We start from the raw sequence: 16,897 nt of genomic DNA on the forward strand, positions 1-16,897 counted from the left end.
AGCAGCAAGATCACACTGATTAGAGAGGTGGCAGGAATGGCGAGACCGCATCATGATGATGGTAATCATCATTCTTATTAGTGATCATCAATAATTAATAATTGCATTGTTTATTCTTCATCAGTGGTGGTAAAGACACCCAGACATGCCAAAAGGTTTAAAAATCATCTCGCTTTGTTTTGTTTACTGACAGAGAAAGTCTCCTTTTGTATTTGCTTTTTACTAGGGGGCACTGGTGCCCCCAGTCACCGTTCACCTTTTAAAGGGTATTCAGGCCAGCATCGTGTGCTCTTTGGCTTCAACAGGCTGCAAGCATCAGTAAAGGGGTAAGCAGATAACCTAAGCTCAGTGCAGAGCCCCTGGGCCGGGCCATGCCCCTGGAGGGCAGCCAGGCTACGTGACCAGCTCTGGCTGGCCCTGCGGAGCCCACGACGTGGTTGTCATCCTGTCGGCATGAATGAGTACAAGTTCATGAGCCGAACATGTGTCCTGCTGCCTCTCGGGCTATTTCACGGCCCTGTGAACTGGGAGAGCTGGGATCGTGTGATGAAATCTAGCCAGGGGTCTCAGTGAGGCGGCGTGCAAGTGCACGAGCCCAGGAAATCATTGCTTTAAACACAAAAGCAGCCAGTTAAGGCAACACTGTTATTGCTTCTGTGTCTGATGTACATGAGACAGAGCAAATCCTAAAGCAGCTGAAGCCATAAAGGCAATCACTTACCAAGGCCATAATGTATTGATCTTCCCCCATCTGAGCTCTGTCAGGCTGGCATATTGGAAGATGTTTGTACCTTTTAAACAGGTATATGATGAAGAAAGAGTGAAGACAGCGCTATTAACCTAGAATTTTGCTTGGAAGATCTGAGAAAAAAAAAGAATCCTTCATCTTTTGGGACCTGAGCTCTCTTACAGCCTTGCTGGAAATGATCTTTAAAGCCAAGTATTTCTAGCTGTGCTGAGCTCTCAAAGGGGGGCGGGAGGGGGAAGATGAGTGCATTTAAGTTTTGATTGCAGTTCCGTATAAAAGGGTATTTGGGACTCTAATTTCTCTATTTTGCAGACTCCTAATCCCCACTAATTTAGGGCAGCATTCTTGAATTTGCCCACCTAACAACAGATATATAAATTCACATACAGTTAAACTATCAGAGAAGCCCATGAATGCTACAAGGGGGAACTGGAAGACAGAATAACTTAGGCTAAATGTCTCTTTTTAAAATTCTCCTCCTACTCAATTTATGCACTTTGGAGATTGCATAATATGCACCTGTTTTAAAAATAAATTAATTTTCATAAAACATAATTTTAAGGAATGAGTCCAGAGGAGAGCAATGAGGATGATTAGAGGGCTGGAGCACCTCTCTGATGAAGACAGGCTGAGGGAGTTGGGGTTGTTCAGCCTGGAGAAGAGAAGGTTCTAGAGAGACCTTACAGCAGCCTTCCAGCAGCTAAAGAGGGACTACAGAAAGCTGGGGATGGACTCTTTGTCAGAGAGTGTAGTGATAGGACAAAGGCTAATGACTTTAAACTAAAAGAGGGGAGATTTAGATTAGATATAAGGAAGGAATTCTTCACTCATAGGGTGGTGAGGCACTGGACCAGGTTGCCCAGAGAAGCTGTGGGTGCCCCATTCCTGGAGGTGTTCAAGGTCAGGCTGGATGGGGCTTTGGGCAGCCTGGGCTGGTGGGAGGTGTCCCTGCCCGTGGCAGGGAGGGTGGAACTGGATGGGCTTTGAGGTCACTTCCAACCCAAACCATTCTGTGATTCTATGATAATTTTCTTTAATATTTTCAGGGAAAAATAATCCAATAAATGAAGGAAACCCTGATGTTCCAGCTGAGTTGTTGTTTTCTATTATTAATGATGAAGACTGTAGCCACCTGTAGTGAGTGGCCAACCAAGAAGAGTTCTTCAGTATATCCAGCACCACACAAATGTGGGGAGCAGATGTTCCCTGCCCCTATAAGCTCAATCACACACTATATAAAAGTGGAAGATCCCACTATACTTGCAGAAAGCTGAGCATGCCACTAACCTGCTGGTGGAGTAGTACAGTATGATAGGATGATTGTTGAAAGTGAAACATAAATATGTTTATTTTATCACTACAGTCACCTCTATGAAAAGACCAGGTTTTTTAAGCACCACTCCCCAACCCAGGGAAAAAAATAAATAAATAAATAAATAAATAAATAAAAGGGAAAAAAAGCCTAAGAATGGTTGAATGAGTAGTGGAAAAGAAAGGTTGCCAGCAAATATTGAAGAAAAAAAAATAAAGGTAAGAGCTTTTGAGTTTTGTGGGAGTTATTTTGTGGGGAGGTTGTTAGGAACTCAACAATGCAAAATTAGTTTGATTTGTTGGCATTTGTACTCATAATTTTCGAGGATTTAGATTAACCAGTTTTTATGATAACAGTTAAAACCATGCTTTCTCACTAGTAAATAGGTTCAGTAGGTTTTCAACAAGTAGGACACGATAGGTTCAATAGTGAAAACAGACTCAGTGAATAGACAAGGGGGCTCCAAAGAAAAGAGAGGATGCATAATAAATAAAACAGTGTAAAGGCCAAAGCTAAAGGAAAAAAAAAAAAAAAAAAAAAGTAAGAATTAAGTGCTAATCTTCCATGTTATATTTTCCATCACTCCTTACTAACTTGGTAAATTGTTCCTACCAGCTCTGACACTTAGGCCTTTGGGGAGGTGCAGAAGGGCAAAGACCCTTTGGTCACACTGAAGCAGTCAGCAGCTAGCACTCAGCATCTCAGAAGGGCAGACTAATACAGATACTTCAGTGCAGACTAAAGTACCTCGCCATGGTTTTTCAATCCTATTTGTGGACCTTGAAAAATTGCACAGATCCCTTTGTCAAACACTTAGGTTTAGAGATATTAGAGTGACTTTTCTTTACCTTCTGTGTCTCCCTTTGACACAGTCCATAAGCCATTAGCAGTGTTGAATAAGTTGAAAACCATTGCATCAGATAACCGAGCTTGAACAGAGCCTTTAGAGGCTGGCTCTGCATAGGACTGATGACTTACAGCTTCAAAAGTGCACTGGTTGCCTGTGAGGTTACATCCCTGGGTCTGCTTGTAGAGACAGGCTGCTGTGCTGGTGGAGCAAGATGTTACTCAGAGCTGGGGAGAGTGTTAGAGTCAGCTAAGAAGGTTAAAAAGGCAATGCCTTCAGTGATTAGAAGCATTTTGGGATTGTAACAGCACTCAGGCTTTTCTGAACTTTCCTAACATGTTTTTTCCCCTGAGGCTGTTAAAAATATATCTCTCCTTTTAAGATTATGACAGAGGTGTACAGATAGCTCTGTGAAGAATTCTTTTTTTTTTTTTTCCTTTTTCAGATTTTCAACTTTCAGTGTCATTTCAAATTTCAGAAAATAAGCGTGGAAAACAGCCTGATGACAGCTTTGTGACATCCACCCCTCTACCTCCGAGTGCCTTTTATCCGACGGGAAAACAAAACAGTTAAGGAAGACTGGAAAAATTAATATACATGTTCGCCCTTTCTCCTCCATCCTCTTCTCAACTACCTATGTTTATGATTCATTTAGGGCTTAATCACAGACTGTTTTCTTGCCCTGTGTTGCATGTGAGCCTTGTATGTAAATACAAGGATGTGTAGTGGATGGGATAGGAGTGCTGACAGTGTGGGGCACAGGAAGGAAAAGTCTATTGTATGAAGACTGGAGGAGATGCACAGCACTCACTCACCTCTGCTACAAACCCACCCAACACCTCAGGCAGAGCCACTGCTTTAGGGTGAGGAAGAGGCCATGATCCTTCAATACACTTCAGTGCATCTTTTGACATTGCTTCGGCAAAAACATGAGAAATCAGTTGAACAAGGTCTGCACATATAGATGAAACTTAGATTCATCTCACAAACTCCATTCATCTCCTACCTGGTTCCTGCAGGATGCTGAAGCTCAGACAGCAGCCCCATTAAAATAAGGTTGGGTGCCTGTTACATTATAAGCAGCCTTGATTAGTGACAATGGTATTTTTGTATCATCAGCAGCAAGTTCAAGGCAACTGCTGTTCACGTTAAAGTGAATACAGATTTGCAGCGGTGTTCACAGGCAGAGAAAGCCCACTGCTGCCTGTGCTTAATTACATTGTATGATGTCTTGTTCTTCAAGTCATTTTGGAGAGTCCAGAACTATTGATTTCATAAATGTTACATAAATCTGACTGCCATTGCTGCTATTAGATTTCACTGGCTGGTTCACTGTTGGACCTTGAGATCTGTCTCTTCCCAGGTGCTGGTACAGGAATATATGGGACTTTGATGTAGTTTTGTATGGCCAGCAGGTCATCTTTAGGCTCAGGCTAGAGTCTGCAAGACAATTAGGATGGACAAGCGTAGCTACTCTCAGCACACCCAGAAGAAAACGAAGAGTCAAAACAAAGTCAAAACAAAGAGGGATTATGTTGTCTGAAAGATGCTTGACTGATTGAAGAGGTGCCCTGAATTTCATCAGAAGACTCAGCTGAATAAACCAGGACAGCCAGCTGCCCCGTGCTTTGGGTGGCAGTCTACTGCATTTCTGTAGAGTTATTGTGACTGTGGTATGGCATTGTTACATGTGCAGCTGACACGTGCAGATTAGTCTATGTATGCACAGAAGGACCAGTGTGCAATGGGTGGGACCTACTGCTTTTGAGTCTGACAGTATTTTTTCTCTTGGCAAACGTGGTCACTGGCAATCCTGATCGGTTAGCAAAGCAGTTCTGCAAAAGGGATGAGAAAAAGAGAATGTGAAATATTATTTTAAGCTGGTTCATGAAGACTGATAAAAAGGAAAGCTGTCTGTTTTAATATACTCTATGTTCCACCAGTCACACCAACATGTTAGATGTAAGCCTGAGCTCCAGGGTCAACAGTAGTGTAGGACCTCCATCATCATCTGCTGGTGTTTGCTCTTGCAAAATCAGTGGCTATGTACAGATTTATAACAAGAAAAGTACTGTGGGCTTTTTGAGCTCTGCTTCTGGTTTTAAGCACTTTTTTTGATGATTCTAAAGCTTTTCCTCATAGCCCTCTGAGCTAAGAAACCTTCAATTTTTTCATATGTGTCTGCTGTGGGCAAAACAGTCTCAGTTCAGGGAATTTCACTGAATTTGATTTATTTCCAATTAACATAAACCTTTATTTACTGATTTGTGTGTTGGAAAACAAAGAAGACTTAAATAATTAAACACTGAGGGAAGTCCCTTTCCTCCCTCTTCCCCAGACTCAGCTTCAGTCCAATACTTCTCTCCCACCAGCTCTCCCCCACCCTGTTTTTACAGGAGGCTGGGTCAGTACGTGATGGTTTCTTGCTGCCATTCCTGGTTTCTTGCTCTTTTCTTCCCCTTCTCCTTCTTCCTCACTCATTCCCTGCTCCAGCCTGGGTCCTCTGTGTGTCAGGGTCCCTTGGGGTGTCCCTGCTCCAGTGTTGGTCCCCCACAGTCACAGTTCCCCTGAGGTACTCCCAGCACGGAGCACCTCCCTCCAGGACCTGTCCCCAGCCCTGTCTCCAACACTGCCCCCTTCCACATGTCCCCTGCTGTGTCTGCTGCTCCCCTTTGTCTCCTTTTGTGCATCCTCATACCTCATATCTCCTTGTATCTCATATCTCCTCATATCTCCTATCTCCTCATAACCTCATATCTCACATCTCCTCCTGTGCATATGCCACCCCACCTCCCAGACCCCTGCCAGAGATGCCCTTGGCACTGCCCTTTTACAGGAACTGGAGAAGAGCCTCCTGCATTCAGGTGATCCTTGTGGGCAGGACTTTGGGAGGAGAAGAAATCTCACTTTACATGGTGCAAGGCCTAGGGTAAATTCACATAAGCTAGAGCAAGGAGCTCCATTCCTGGTGAAAGAGGAGGGAATTTCCACCTTGTAAAATGTCTCATCCATTTGCTCCCTAAAAAGAAGTCAAAGATGCAAAGTTGCATTTTTTTTTTGTTGTTGTTATTCTGGAGAAATATAATGGGAAGAGTGTTAAGACAAAAGTCACCAGGAGCCCAGGTCTGCTCCTAGCTGTGCTACTGGCTTGCTAGATCCAGCATTTCTTACTTCAAAAATGATTTTTTTTTTTTTTCTCCTAGGCACACCAGACCGTGCCTGTTGCAATGTGTTTGGTCTGGAAGCTGTGCAGAGCAGGGTCTGCCTCTCGCTGTGTGTGCAACACCCAGCACAACCGGGCCCTGGTCCCTGCCGAAGCCTCGAGGCACGACTGTAACACAAATAATAAATAATAATAATGTTAGCGAGAGAGCATACATATTTATATGAAAATGTACTGATGCAAATCACCTTTGATTGACAGCTGTGCTCAGCACACACACGGTGATGGGATTACATTATATCTGGCCATAGCTTGATACACACAAAGCACGGCTCATAAATTAAACTGGAGCTGATCTCTGCCGAAGGCACCAGCATCCTTACTCATTGCACTCACAGGGTGTCACAGCAAGAGCTTCTCACTGACACATGGCCCCGGAGCCACCCGGACTACATGAAGAGCATGTAGGAGGAGAGATGGGACAGGAGCTCTCCTCTCCTGTGCATCTGCAAGGCCTGGGATTGCTCCTCCATGTTCTGCCTGGGTATGTATGGCAGCTAAGTGAGAAACAGATGTTTCTCTCCCCTCCTCTCTTCTCTTCTCCTTGTCTCCATTTCTGTGCAGCTGGCCAAGTGGTGGCAATGCTTTGCTCCAGACTCAGGACAAATGCAGCATGCTGTGCTTTTCCAGGGCACCCAGCCCTGTGTGCAGGCACATTCCCCACCCATTTAAACCCTCTTGCTCTAGCTGTAACTTGGTTCCCCCCGTCTCAGGGCTGAGGACCTGGGCCCTGGTGCAGAGGAAGCTCTGAAGAGCACACCCCAGCACCCAACCATGCTCACAGGTCTTCCACGCTGGAGGTAGCATCTCCCTTAGTCATCAGCACGGAGCGTGCTTCAAGCAGCTCCACATAAACACCGCCTTCAGATGGCGAAGGGAAATATTTTAACTCACCCACATCCCAGAAATGCAACTACAGATCTCTTGATGGCAGCAGCAGAGCTGTCATCACCCTCGATAAATAGACAGGGTGTCACTTTTTTTTTTTTTTTTCCATGATTTCTTCCCCATAGCTGTCTTTGGGCTTTATTAGATAAATCTGTGCCTTCCCCCCCCCCCCCAGGAAGTGTGTGTACGTGGTGAAGGAGGCAGTCCACCCGTGCACAGACATCTCCGTAGCTCCTGCTGTTTAAGGGAGATTCACATAGGCAGCCAGAGGAGTGATCAGGACCCAGATGCTCAGGCGAAAACAGCAGAGTAATTCCCCACTGCTGCTTGCATGTGCTTCAAAAAGACATTAGAAAAGAGAGAAATGCATAACTGAAAGGTGCTGAATAATTTGGGAAAATGGGGTCACGCCCACCCACCCATTTGTAGAGCTTAGAGATCCATATAAAGATGCAAATGAATACATCTGTTGTGTCATTAAATGCAACTGCAGCAACCTAGATGAAAGGGAGAGAGTGAGGGAGAAGTGCTGACTGGTAATAGCACCACAAAGTTTTCTTCTGAGATGAGGATCTGCCAAGTGCAAAGCCCTAGGCTAGTACTCCAGGTCTCGGTTGAGCACGCATTTATTCTCTCTCTCCTTCCCTGCTGTGTCTTGTAGGCCTAGCATGCGGCACTGTGTGGAAGTCAGAATCCCTTGTGTACTTCCAAGGAAATCTGTGGGAGAGGGTGGATGTGGACCCAGTGGCTTAATCCCCTTCCCACCACTCTGTGGAGCTTGTGAGAGGATGACGAGAGGACAGAGGCATCTGAGCCTCGGACGGACAGCGTCCCTCCGCTGCCTGAAGCACCTCTGCCTCCGGGAAAGGAAGGGGAATGAGGTCAAGTGACAAAGCAAATGCACAGGCTGCCATGAGTAATTGGACGTGGGAGGGATCCTGTCTGCCTGGGCGCGAGTCAGCTCTGACGTGAAGGCCTGAAAAGACACTTCGGAAATGTCAGGGCCACAAGAGCCTCTTAGTGTGGCACTTGGCAGCACCAGCTCAACAACTGGAGGGGGCATAAAATTCCCCCACTCCCTTAGCAAAGAGGACGCTCCAACCATCCCCCTCCCCTCCCTACTATCCCTACCACCCACCAGAGACCAAAGCTGGCCCAGATTCCCTCTTCTCCTAGCCACGAACCCACCACAGGGACAGGTCCTTGTCCTCTTATGACTGAGGCTGCTCTCTCCATTATCTATATGAAGTGGAGAAGATTGAACGTGGAGTGATCTTTAGTTCCTCTCACTGCTCAGCCCTATTGAGTTTTCCTCCGCTGTCATCCTCTTACGTGACTGTGTCACGGTGGCCTCTGAGGCCTCTGATAAACTTTGCTGAAGGAACTCCCAATTCTCATTCATACATAAATGAGTATTTATACAAATACATATAGACATTGTACTCTCTCCTCTAATAAATTTTACTTTTGACATTTGAGAAGTTAGCCTTTGCAGAGGGCCAAGTATATATATATTATTGCTTGGCACCATCTTCCTCTGCTCATACTGAGAGCAATCAAACCATGATCACTGGTCCCTTTAGCTGCTCCCAGGGGCTTCCAGCTTCTCCTGCAACAGGTTTGAACAAGCATCCTGTGAGTATCACCTTTTATTAACGCTATCAGCCCTGTGATCATTTGGACAGGCACTTGCAATTGCTTTTGTATGTGCATGTGCAGGTGCAGGGACACTTGCAAATGCAAAATCAACCCTTTCTGTAGCACTTTAGCACCTATTTTTACTGTTAATGTTGTCCAAAAGCTTATGCAGGTGCATACCTCTACTTTTCCCAGTGACATTTCCGTATGACTGTTATTAAGTAGTCATACACTAATCATCCTGTTAAGCATGGATCATTGAATAGTTCCTCGTGCCAATTTGCAGTCCAGGAGCTTATCATTCTTTTAAGTTATTTATAATTGTCCTGAATGTTTCCCTCTCTTTATTTATGGTTCCTAGGCTCTTTCCTATCAAGCCTGTGGGTATCAGTGTAATGAGTTCTTAAATACATTTGGTAAGTCTGTAGTTTTTGTTACTTTATACTGATTTCCACATCTGTCCTTCTCAGCCTGAATCCCTCTTTGACTTGAAACCCACCCTTCAGAGACAACCAGCAGCTTCCAGACCAGCCTTTCATCATTCGTTGTCCTTCCTAATGAGAACGACATTAGACTTTTACCTCAACCCGACTGCAATGATTTCACAGTAGAAAATGATCATCTCCACACTTCAGAAGCACTGATGATGTTTGCTATTGGCTGCATAAAACCCCTAAAATGCTTTCAAATTAAAATCCTTCCATAATAACTGTTTTTTTTTTTGTATTTCCATATGCTACAGAGAGGAGCAGAATCATTATTTTTCCATCAGTTAATTTAGAAGTGGCTGAAAGACCCCAACAGTAATCCTCTGAAAGTTTCTGCAAGTAAACACGAGAATTGGACTCTGCTCTGAAAAATCAAGGGACTAAAAGACACAGTGGCATCTTTTATGCTGAGCATCACCCCTGTGCCTTTACTCCATTTTTCCTTAACCGTCTGTAACTAGACTGTTAAGCATTTCAGCCATGTGACTAATCCCCGCAGGCTTCGCCAATGGCAATAATATCAAATTTCTTCTCATCAATGGGAATTTCCATTTCCAGCTTGCTTGTTACCCCCATGTCTAGGACTGCTGTATAAGTAATAGGAAAACCTCTTTTTCTTCACAACTTGATCACAGCAGCTCAATTTGTTTGCAACATGCTGAGCTGGAGTTTGGATTGCATTTGCCTTCTTAGCACCTTCCCTTTGTGCCATAACTCAAGCGACCGCCTGGCTGCTCCAGCTTGTTTCTGACAGAACGGAGTAGCTTTGAGATGGAGGCCATTTTGCTCATCTGTGATTGCATATATATATAAAAGACTGAAAACGGCATTACAAAACCTCCAGCAACTCGTCTACACGCTGCAGCCACTTATTTTCCTGTGACACCAGAACACTTTTTCCTACTCACCAGCTGGTGAGAAGTGTCAAGCGACAACGCCAGCAGCTCGCACGAAGGATTGCTGCCTTCAAACACCAAACTTCATTGCTGTGAGTACAACCACGTCATCCCTGCTGCTGCTGGTCCTTGAATACACTCGTGTCTGGAGTGCCCCTTCGCCTCATTTAATTCCCTGGTAGCTGCTGGTAGGTGGGAGAAAGGGTGAGCATCACCCTCCAAGTCGTCAGCGTCACAACAGAGGAACTGCCGAATCAGATGTCATCTGGGAAATTCTTCTTCAGCAGTAACACCTTTCGTGCCAAGGAATCATACAGACCGACTAGCACTCCTCCTCCGTGTTCACAGCCACTGTACCGATCAAGCTGTTTGTCATCTGTCATGCTGACACCACGCTGGGACAGGAGTTCTGTCTCCCGAGCTGGTCAGAAAGTTACCGCGTCCCCTTTTCCTTTGGGGGAGGCTGAAATAATATAACAAAATTCAATGACCACAGGTGGGAGGGAGAAAGAGGCTTCTGGTGGTAGCCGTGGGCTACAAGTGGGTGATTATCAAATGGAGACCAATTAATTTTAAAAAGCTCCAATTTAAGAAATCACTTGAACATGTGGTTTTCTCTAATAATGTCTCTAAGATGTTTCTTGTCTGGCAAAGGATGTAAATACAGGCAGCCTTAAGCATGTGCTGAGGAACTCTGTGGCAGAGATCTGAACTGCGTAAAAAATGGTCGCCGAACTGTAGGGGAAAATGACGATATAAAGCATTTCTCCAGGGCTGCCTGGCACTAATGACTTTAATACAGCGAGTTGAACAAACTTATGTGGCAGCAGTGACTGTGAAGGAGGACTTTTAACTTGCCTACAATAACTACCTTGCGAGGAGCTGAGTGTTTCAGTCAGCGTGATGAATAGTGACTAGGAGCCTGTGGAAGGCCAGCAGGAGGAGGCAGTGTGGAAGGTAGAGCTGGATGGGGCAGGGTGCAAGGCACGGCTGTAGGTGCTTAATTCCTAAAGTTTGCAGCAAAAAGCTTGGCTGCACAGTGAAGGATCTGCCAAACTGGGTCTTAGAAAAGCAGGAGAGATACAGATAAGAGCACATACATGAGTGCACACTTCCCAAAAAATATACAGGCTCGGGGAGGAGGCTGGCAAAGGACCATGACTTCAGATGAATCCATGGCAGATCCAAGCCATGCGGGAAGGTAAGAAATAGTGCGACAATAGAACATGTGAGTCTGCTAACACTGCTTACACCACGGCTGTTCCTGTGCATCAGCAGGCAGTGATAGAAGACACAGGCAGAGTTACAGGAACCAGGACTTTGCAGAGCGGATGGGGGGGCCAGCGCTGAATGCTGAAGCTTGCTTGCTCTCTGTCTCTGCATCCATCCCCAGGCTGATGTTCCAGCTCCGGTATGTCTCCTCCTGCAATCAGTCTCAGTACTGTTCACCAGACTGAGCCATACTTCCAATTATATTTATAGGCCTATTAGTAAAACTTGTGATCTATTCATAGACAAGCCATGAACACAAGAAGAGAGTCAAACGCAGTCAATAAATTGCCTGCAAGAAGTAAACTGTGCCATCAGCAAAATTTTTGTATCTGTGTTGTTCTCCTCTTTCTCTTAGATCGTTAATAAACATATTGAACACCCCTGGTCCTGATGCTGATCCCTGGAGCATCTTGCTATTAACCTCCTTTCATGCAGAGAATTGGACGCTTATTCCTTTCCTTTGTTTCTTACCTCTTATCTAGGTTTTAATCCATGTCAGGACTTTGCCTACCACCCTACGGGTAACAAATTTCTTTAATAGCTGCTTGTGAAAGACTGTATCAGAAGCCTTTTGAAAAGTTTAAATAAATTATATCCCCCCCACCCCGTCTCCTCAGCCCAGTATTTCATTAACTCTTCCCCAGAATCCTAATAGGCTAGAGGAGCACAAGTCACACTTACAGAAATGGACAGACAGGTTTATCTCTATCGTGTTAGACTCGTCTAGAAGCTTTCTAACTCTATCTTTAATGATTTTTTTTCATTGTTTTTCTCCTTGTTTAGAGGTAAGGCTCTCTATTTTATAATTGGATCATCTTTAGCTTCTTTGTTAAACATGGTTACAATAATCGCTCCCCTCCTGGCCCCTCAGTCCCACAGGCATTTGTACAAAAAGTTGTTTGAATGAGCACTACCTGCTCATTCAAACAGCTAATAGCTCAACTACTCTGAACTCTGTTTCTCAGGCATTTGCAGATGTTTATCATCCACTTTGAAGTTCACATCTTGATTTACTGTCATCTTCTCATGTCTCTGACCCTTCTCAGCCTGGGAATTTTGCACACATCCAAGAGTTACTCTCTCCTCCTACTCTTGTCCTCATCTCCCCATCTGAAAAAAACACAGAGGAAAAACACTCACTGCTTTCCATGTGCCAGATCTCACTCTAGGAAAGGATGAAGTGAGAAATTGGCCAAGGCAGCAGGAGACTGGGTTTGGTGAACCAGCAGTGGCTCTTTTACCTTTCCAGTTACCAAAACACTTTATGCTGTTGACACTTCAGCCCTCCTGCCTCAACCTTCTGGATTAGCCAAGCAGTCCTGAAGTCAGTGCTGATGGCCACTATCCACTCACCTGCCCTTGCCAGGCAGTAACTTTCAACCACTTTGTTTGAAATAATTGATATCAAAGCTCTACTGCACAAAAATTACACAGAATGACAGACACACAGCTCTGAAACGATCTCAGAAGGGCAGATGTCCATCAGTGCAGGAGAAGAGGTCCCCAAAGCACCTTTCTGCACAGCAGGGGCAAATGGTTTGCTTCTCCCCACACATAGGCATCTCTCCTGCTGCAATGGAGTGCTTTCAGTTCAAAAGTACAAGAGACACATCCAGCCCCAGGGCAGAAGAACATGTGGTCAAGCTTTGGCTATCAGGAGAGAGGAAAATTAGGCCTGCAAAATGTCCATTCGGTGTTACAGGCAGAAAGGTCTCTTTGCTGACCTTCACAGCTGCTGCACACATGTCCAGCAGCAGCTTAACACACTGCTCTGTAGTGTTGGGCCCAAAGGTTGGTTTGTGCACTGAGTGACGTGCACAGCTCTCCATTATGTGCAGGGACTGAGATCAAGCCTGGAATACACTAAGTTACAGCAGGCCCAGGAAGGATGAGGGTTTGTTAGGGTAGCTGGGCATCCTGAGCCTGCGTCTCACCGAACCAGGACATTTCTGTCCTTCTCATTCACCTGGCATCTCCCAGGCACCCACCTCAGAAGCTACCCTACTAGTTACTCCACTGCAAATGGATGAGTTGCTGTGCATCAGCTGGAGCAAGGCAATGCACACTCATGGGAGGCAGCGGCTCCTGGCTTCTTACTGTCGTGCTTTTTGTTTTCTCTAACAAGCTTCTTCCAGAGCACCATAGGTAGAACCCACCGCCCTAATCAGAAGCTGGAGTCACAGAGCCTGAAGAGCTCTGGGAGAGGAATCTCTTCACATCCCCACACTTACGGAGCTGCAGCGCTGTCAGTCTGAGGAGGCTGCTTTACTTGAATGGCTGAGGAAACTGTATATATACCCTGAGTGCCTCCCTGGGATGAGCCAGATGATGGCTCACCATGCTTATGTCCTGTGCATTGTTAGGAAGGCTGCCTCTGCGTGATGACTCCTGTGTTGTGGGAGGGATGGCTCCCTACCCCGAGCTCCCCTTTGTAACCAGCTCCCGTCTTCTTATTCAGCAGAACTGCACCATTTTTCTCCCTGGGGGAAGTCAGGTGCCCACAGAGTCTGGGCACAGATTTGCCATGGTATGATTTGTTCAGCAAAGCTCCTTATACCCTCCTTAATCTCCATTTTATATCTCCCCTGCTGCACTTTACAATCTCTTATATTCCTATAATTTGGGCTGGATTTCCATATTTTAGAAAACGCCTCGCTAAATGACTGTATCTTTCCCCTTATCCACGGTGTTACTCCTCAGCATTACTCCCCACCTGTGGGGAGAATACATATGCATCGTGTGGAAGCATGTTGTGGCTGCAGTAAATGACCTCACATCATCTGGCTGTTCCCTGCTCTCCTATGCACGTTGAGCGATATAACTGCGGTGTTTCCTCCTGCAGGCCCTGAGGCCACTCTCAAAGCAGGCGAACTCCTTGTAACTACAGAGATCTCTTGCACATCTTCTAATGAGGCCTGGGCATGGCCTCATATCCAGCGTGTGAGCACACAGCCAGGCTTTCTCGCACAGGTTGTCCCGTAGGCTCCATGTGAAGCAGCCAGCAGGGCCAAACACAAGATGTGATGCTCAATAAAACTCCAGAGGCTGCTGCTCTGGCATTAGGACGGAGGCTTAACTCAGGAATCTGCATACGAATCTCTGGGATCCTGCATTCAGAACCTGTGCTGCTCGTGAGATTTGTGTGCCTTGAAGTCTCACATATTTCCTGTTCCACATGAGTCATTAGGAAGAGTTATTGACAAACAGGAGCTGTTCAAAGGAGAGCAACTGAAATGATCAAGAGAGTGGAGGAATTGATTCAGAAAGAAAGATTAAAAGGATAAAGTCTGGAGAGATTGGTTAAACAGCAACTACTGTGAGCATGATAACCTACACATACATAAAAAGTATCTCAGAAACAGGGAGACACTAGTAGCGTGATACATGGGGAGACAAGTGGAAACAGGCAGAAATTGAGAGTAACTTGAATTTTCCCTTTGAGATTAGCTTTCAGACAATAGGAAAGGAGATGTTCATTGTCACTACCCTAGCCTGATGCAGCGCTTAAGAAACCCAGTTGGATTTAATGTTATACAATCTAGGACAAAATAACTCGTAAATATATCATAAGAAAAGATGTCCAGAGCTGGCTTTGGGTCAGAGAATGGTGCATGTATCCTGGTGGGGATGCATCTTCCAGCACAACTGTGGGTGAAACAACACTTTTTTAAGAGCCCCACATAACCCAGAGGAGATCTCCTTACACCAAAAAGCTTTCAATATACCTCCCTGGGGGTCTGCTGTCCTCAGTTCGCATGAGGAACAGTTTGTGGACAAGAGCAAGACTGCTCTGACTATGGCCATGTGCACGGGTAAGGTTCCTGCAATCCCCACTCACCATCTGGCCCGTGGGCTCTGGTATGCTACAGTCATTTGTTAGTTTTAAACTTGATTACACAGCATGCCAGAGTGTGCAGCTGAGCAAGCCTGGCCAGATGCTTATCAAGTGCAAATCGGTGCAAATGTGTATTTATATCAGCTGAGGCTGTGCACCACTCTTCATGATGAACCATGTGTCCATTGTACGCTCACAGACTCAGAGTTGAAGGCTAAAATGACTATTTGACTATCAGATCAGCTGTTTTGACCTTCCCAGTATCACTGGCCATTACTTTTCACCCAGTTACTCCTGGACTGAGCCCAGGAATTTGCCTTTGACTAACACATCATTTATGTTTAGCTAAAAGGGACTTTTGAATGAGGTCTGTTGTTGATTTCAAGACGTCCAAACACAGCCAATCCTCTCCTTCAGGTGAGAGTTTCTTGCTGTAGCTTAACCACATTTGCTCTCTCATTTTAAGCATGCAGTTTCTATTTAAACCTGACCTGCTCTATCAGGCATTATCTTCTTTTGAAGTCGTAAACAATTTGTTCATGTTCAAGCCACAGTGTCCAGTAATTTGTAATCATTTTTATGTTCACTCAGTGTTTTCAGGCAAAAATATATTCTGCTGTGGGTTGAAAATTGTTTATAGCGAAAATTATGCAAAGTATTTGACATTCTCCATGGAAATAATTGTATGTTAAAAGCACGTGTACATTCCTTGACTTTGATGACACTGGCTCATCAACCCACCTATTTGTCTGATCAGTCACATTATCCCACCTGCCTTAATACTTGAATACTTCCCTGTGATATCAGTAGCAACAGCAAAATCTCTAATGGGTTTATACTGTGGCATGCTTGTCTTTCATGAACTAATTGATCTGTTCACACGTTTCTTCGAATTTCTTCTTATGGTTGTTGCAAGCAACTGTACAGAAGGGCCTGTGGTCTGATCCAGCACAGGGGCACTTGTCAGCAAAGCTATGCTTATGGAAAGGTTTTCTTGCTATCACTTTCCTCTCTTCAGCTATTAGAGGGCTGGGGTACAAACATGAGCCTAAGTTTTAGGTGTCATTATACCACTAGGATTGTGTTTTAATGGAGACAGTGGAAAGACCTGTAATAACACATTCAAAATACACTTTCTGCAAATAACATGCAACAGTGACTTAAAATTTGCCTTGTCTACAAACATCTCTGCCAGTAAACTGATTTGTGAGATTGCTCATGGAAACACAGCAGAAAAGGGGAGTGAACTCAGCAGAAAAGAATTAATTAAAAATTCGAAAGAAGATTTGTGGGTCATTCCTCAGGACCCGCTAACAGATTTAAAGGCAGCTTAGCAGCAAGCTGAGTTGGGGGTATGGTTTCACAGCCCCAAGCAGTGTTGTGCAAAGGTGCCTGTGCTTGTGTGGCTCAAGGTGGCGTGGGAGTCTCTCCTTATGCACAAAGGTATCCATTCCCTGGGTGACATAGGGACAAAGACCACATCATACTTCTGACCCCAGCAGCTTTCTTGGGCATTTAAGCACTGTCAGAGGTACAGTGCCTGAGTGTGATCCAAGTATTGGAAAAGAGAAATAAAAATAACATGCTCTCTGTCTTTTTTCCCTCCTGTGTAGGCCCTGTAGAGGAAAGAGCCCGATTAGTTTATAGGGTGAATTGTTTGTTTAGATTTGCAAGTGTGCTAATGAGTGGGCTTGTGGATGTGTTGTGCTTTGTACCCAGGTGGGTGGGTGCAGAAAGCTCGTTGATGGAG

General features: G+C 45.1%; 1 long non-coding RNA gene across 3 annotated transcripts in view; it reads left to right on the forward strand.

Moving 5' to 3' along the window:
• Positions 1-11,897, forward strand: part of LOC106016328 (uncharacterized) — a 108,299-nt gene extending 96,402 nt beyond the window's left edge. For all 3 annotated transcript variants that reach the window (XR_011812376.1, XR_011812377.1, XR_011812378.1), the window contains 2 exons: positions 3,353-6,614; positions 7,680-11,897. This is a non-coding gene — a long non-coding RNA (uncharacterized lncRNA). The remainder of the gene's footprint in view (positions 1-3,352; positions 6,615-7,679) is intronic.
• The last annotated feature ends 5,000 nt before the right edge of the window (positions 11,898-16,897 follow it).

This window comes from Anas platyrhynchos, chromosome 1, assembly GCF_047663525.1.
Source record: "Anas platyrhynchos isolate ZD024472 breed Pekin duck chromosome 1, IASCAAS_PekinDuck_T2T, whole genome shotgun sequence".
Taxonomy (NCBI): domain Eukaryota; kingdom Metazoa; phylum Chordata; class Aves; order Anseriformes; family Anatidae; genus Anas; species Anas platyrhynchos.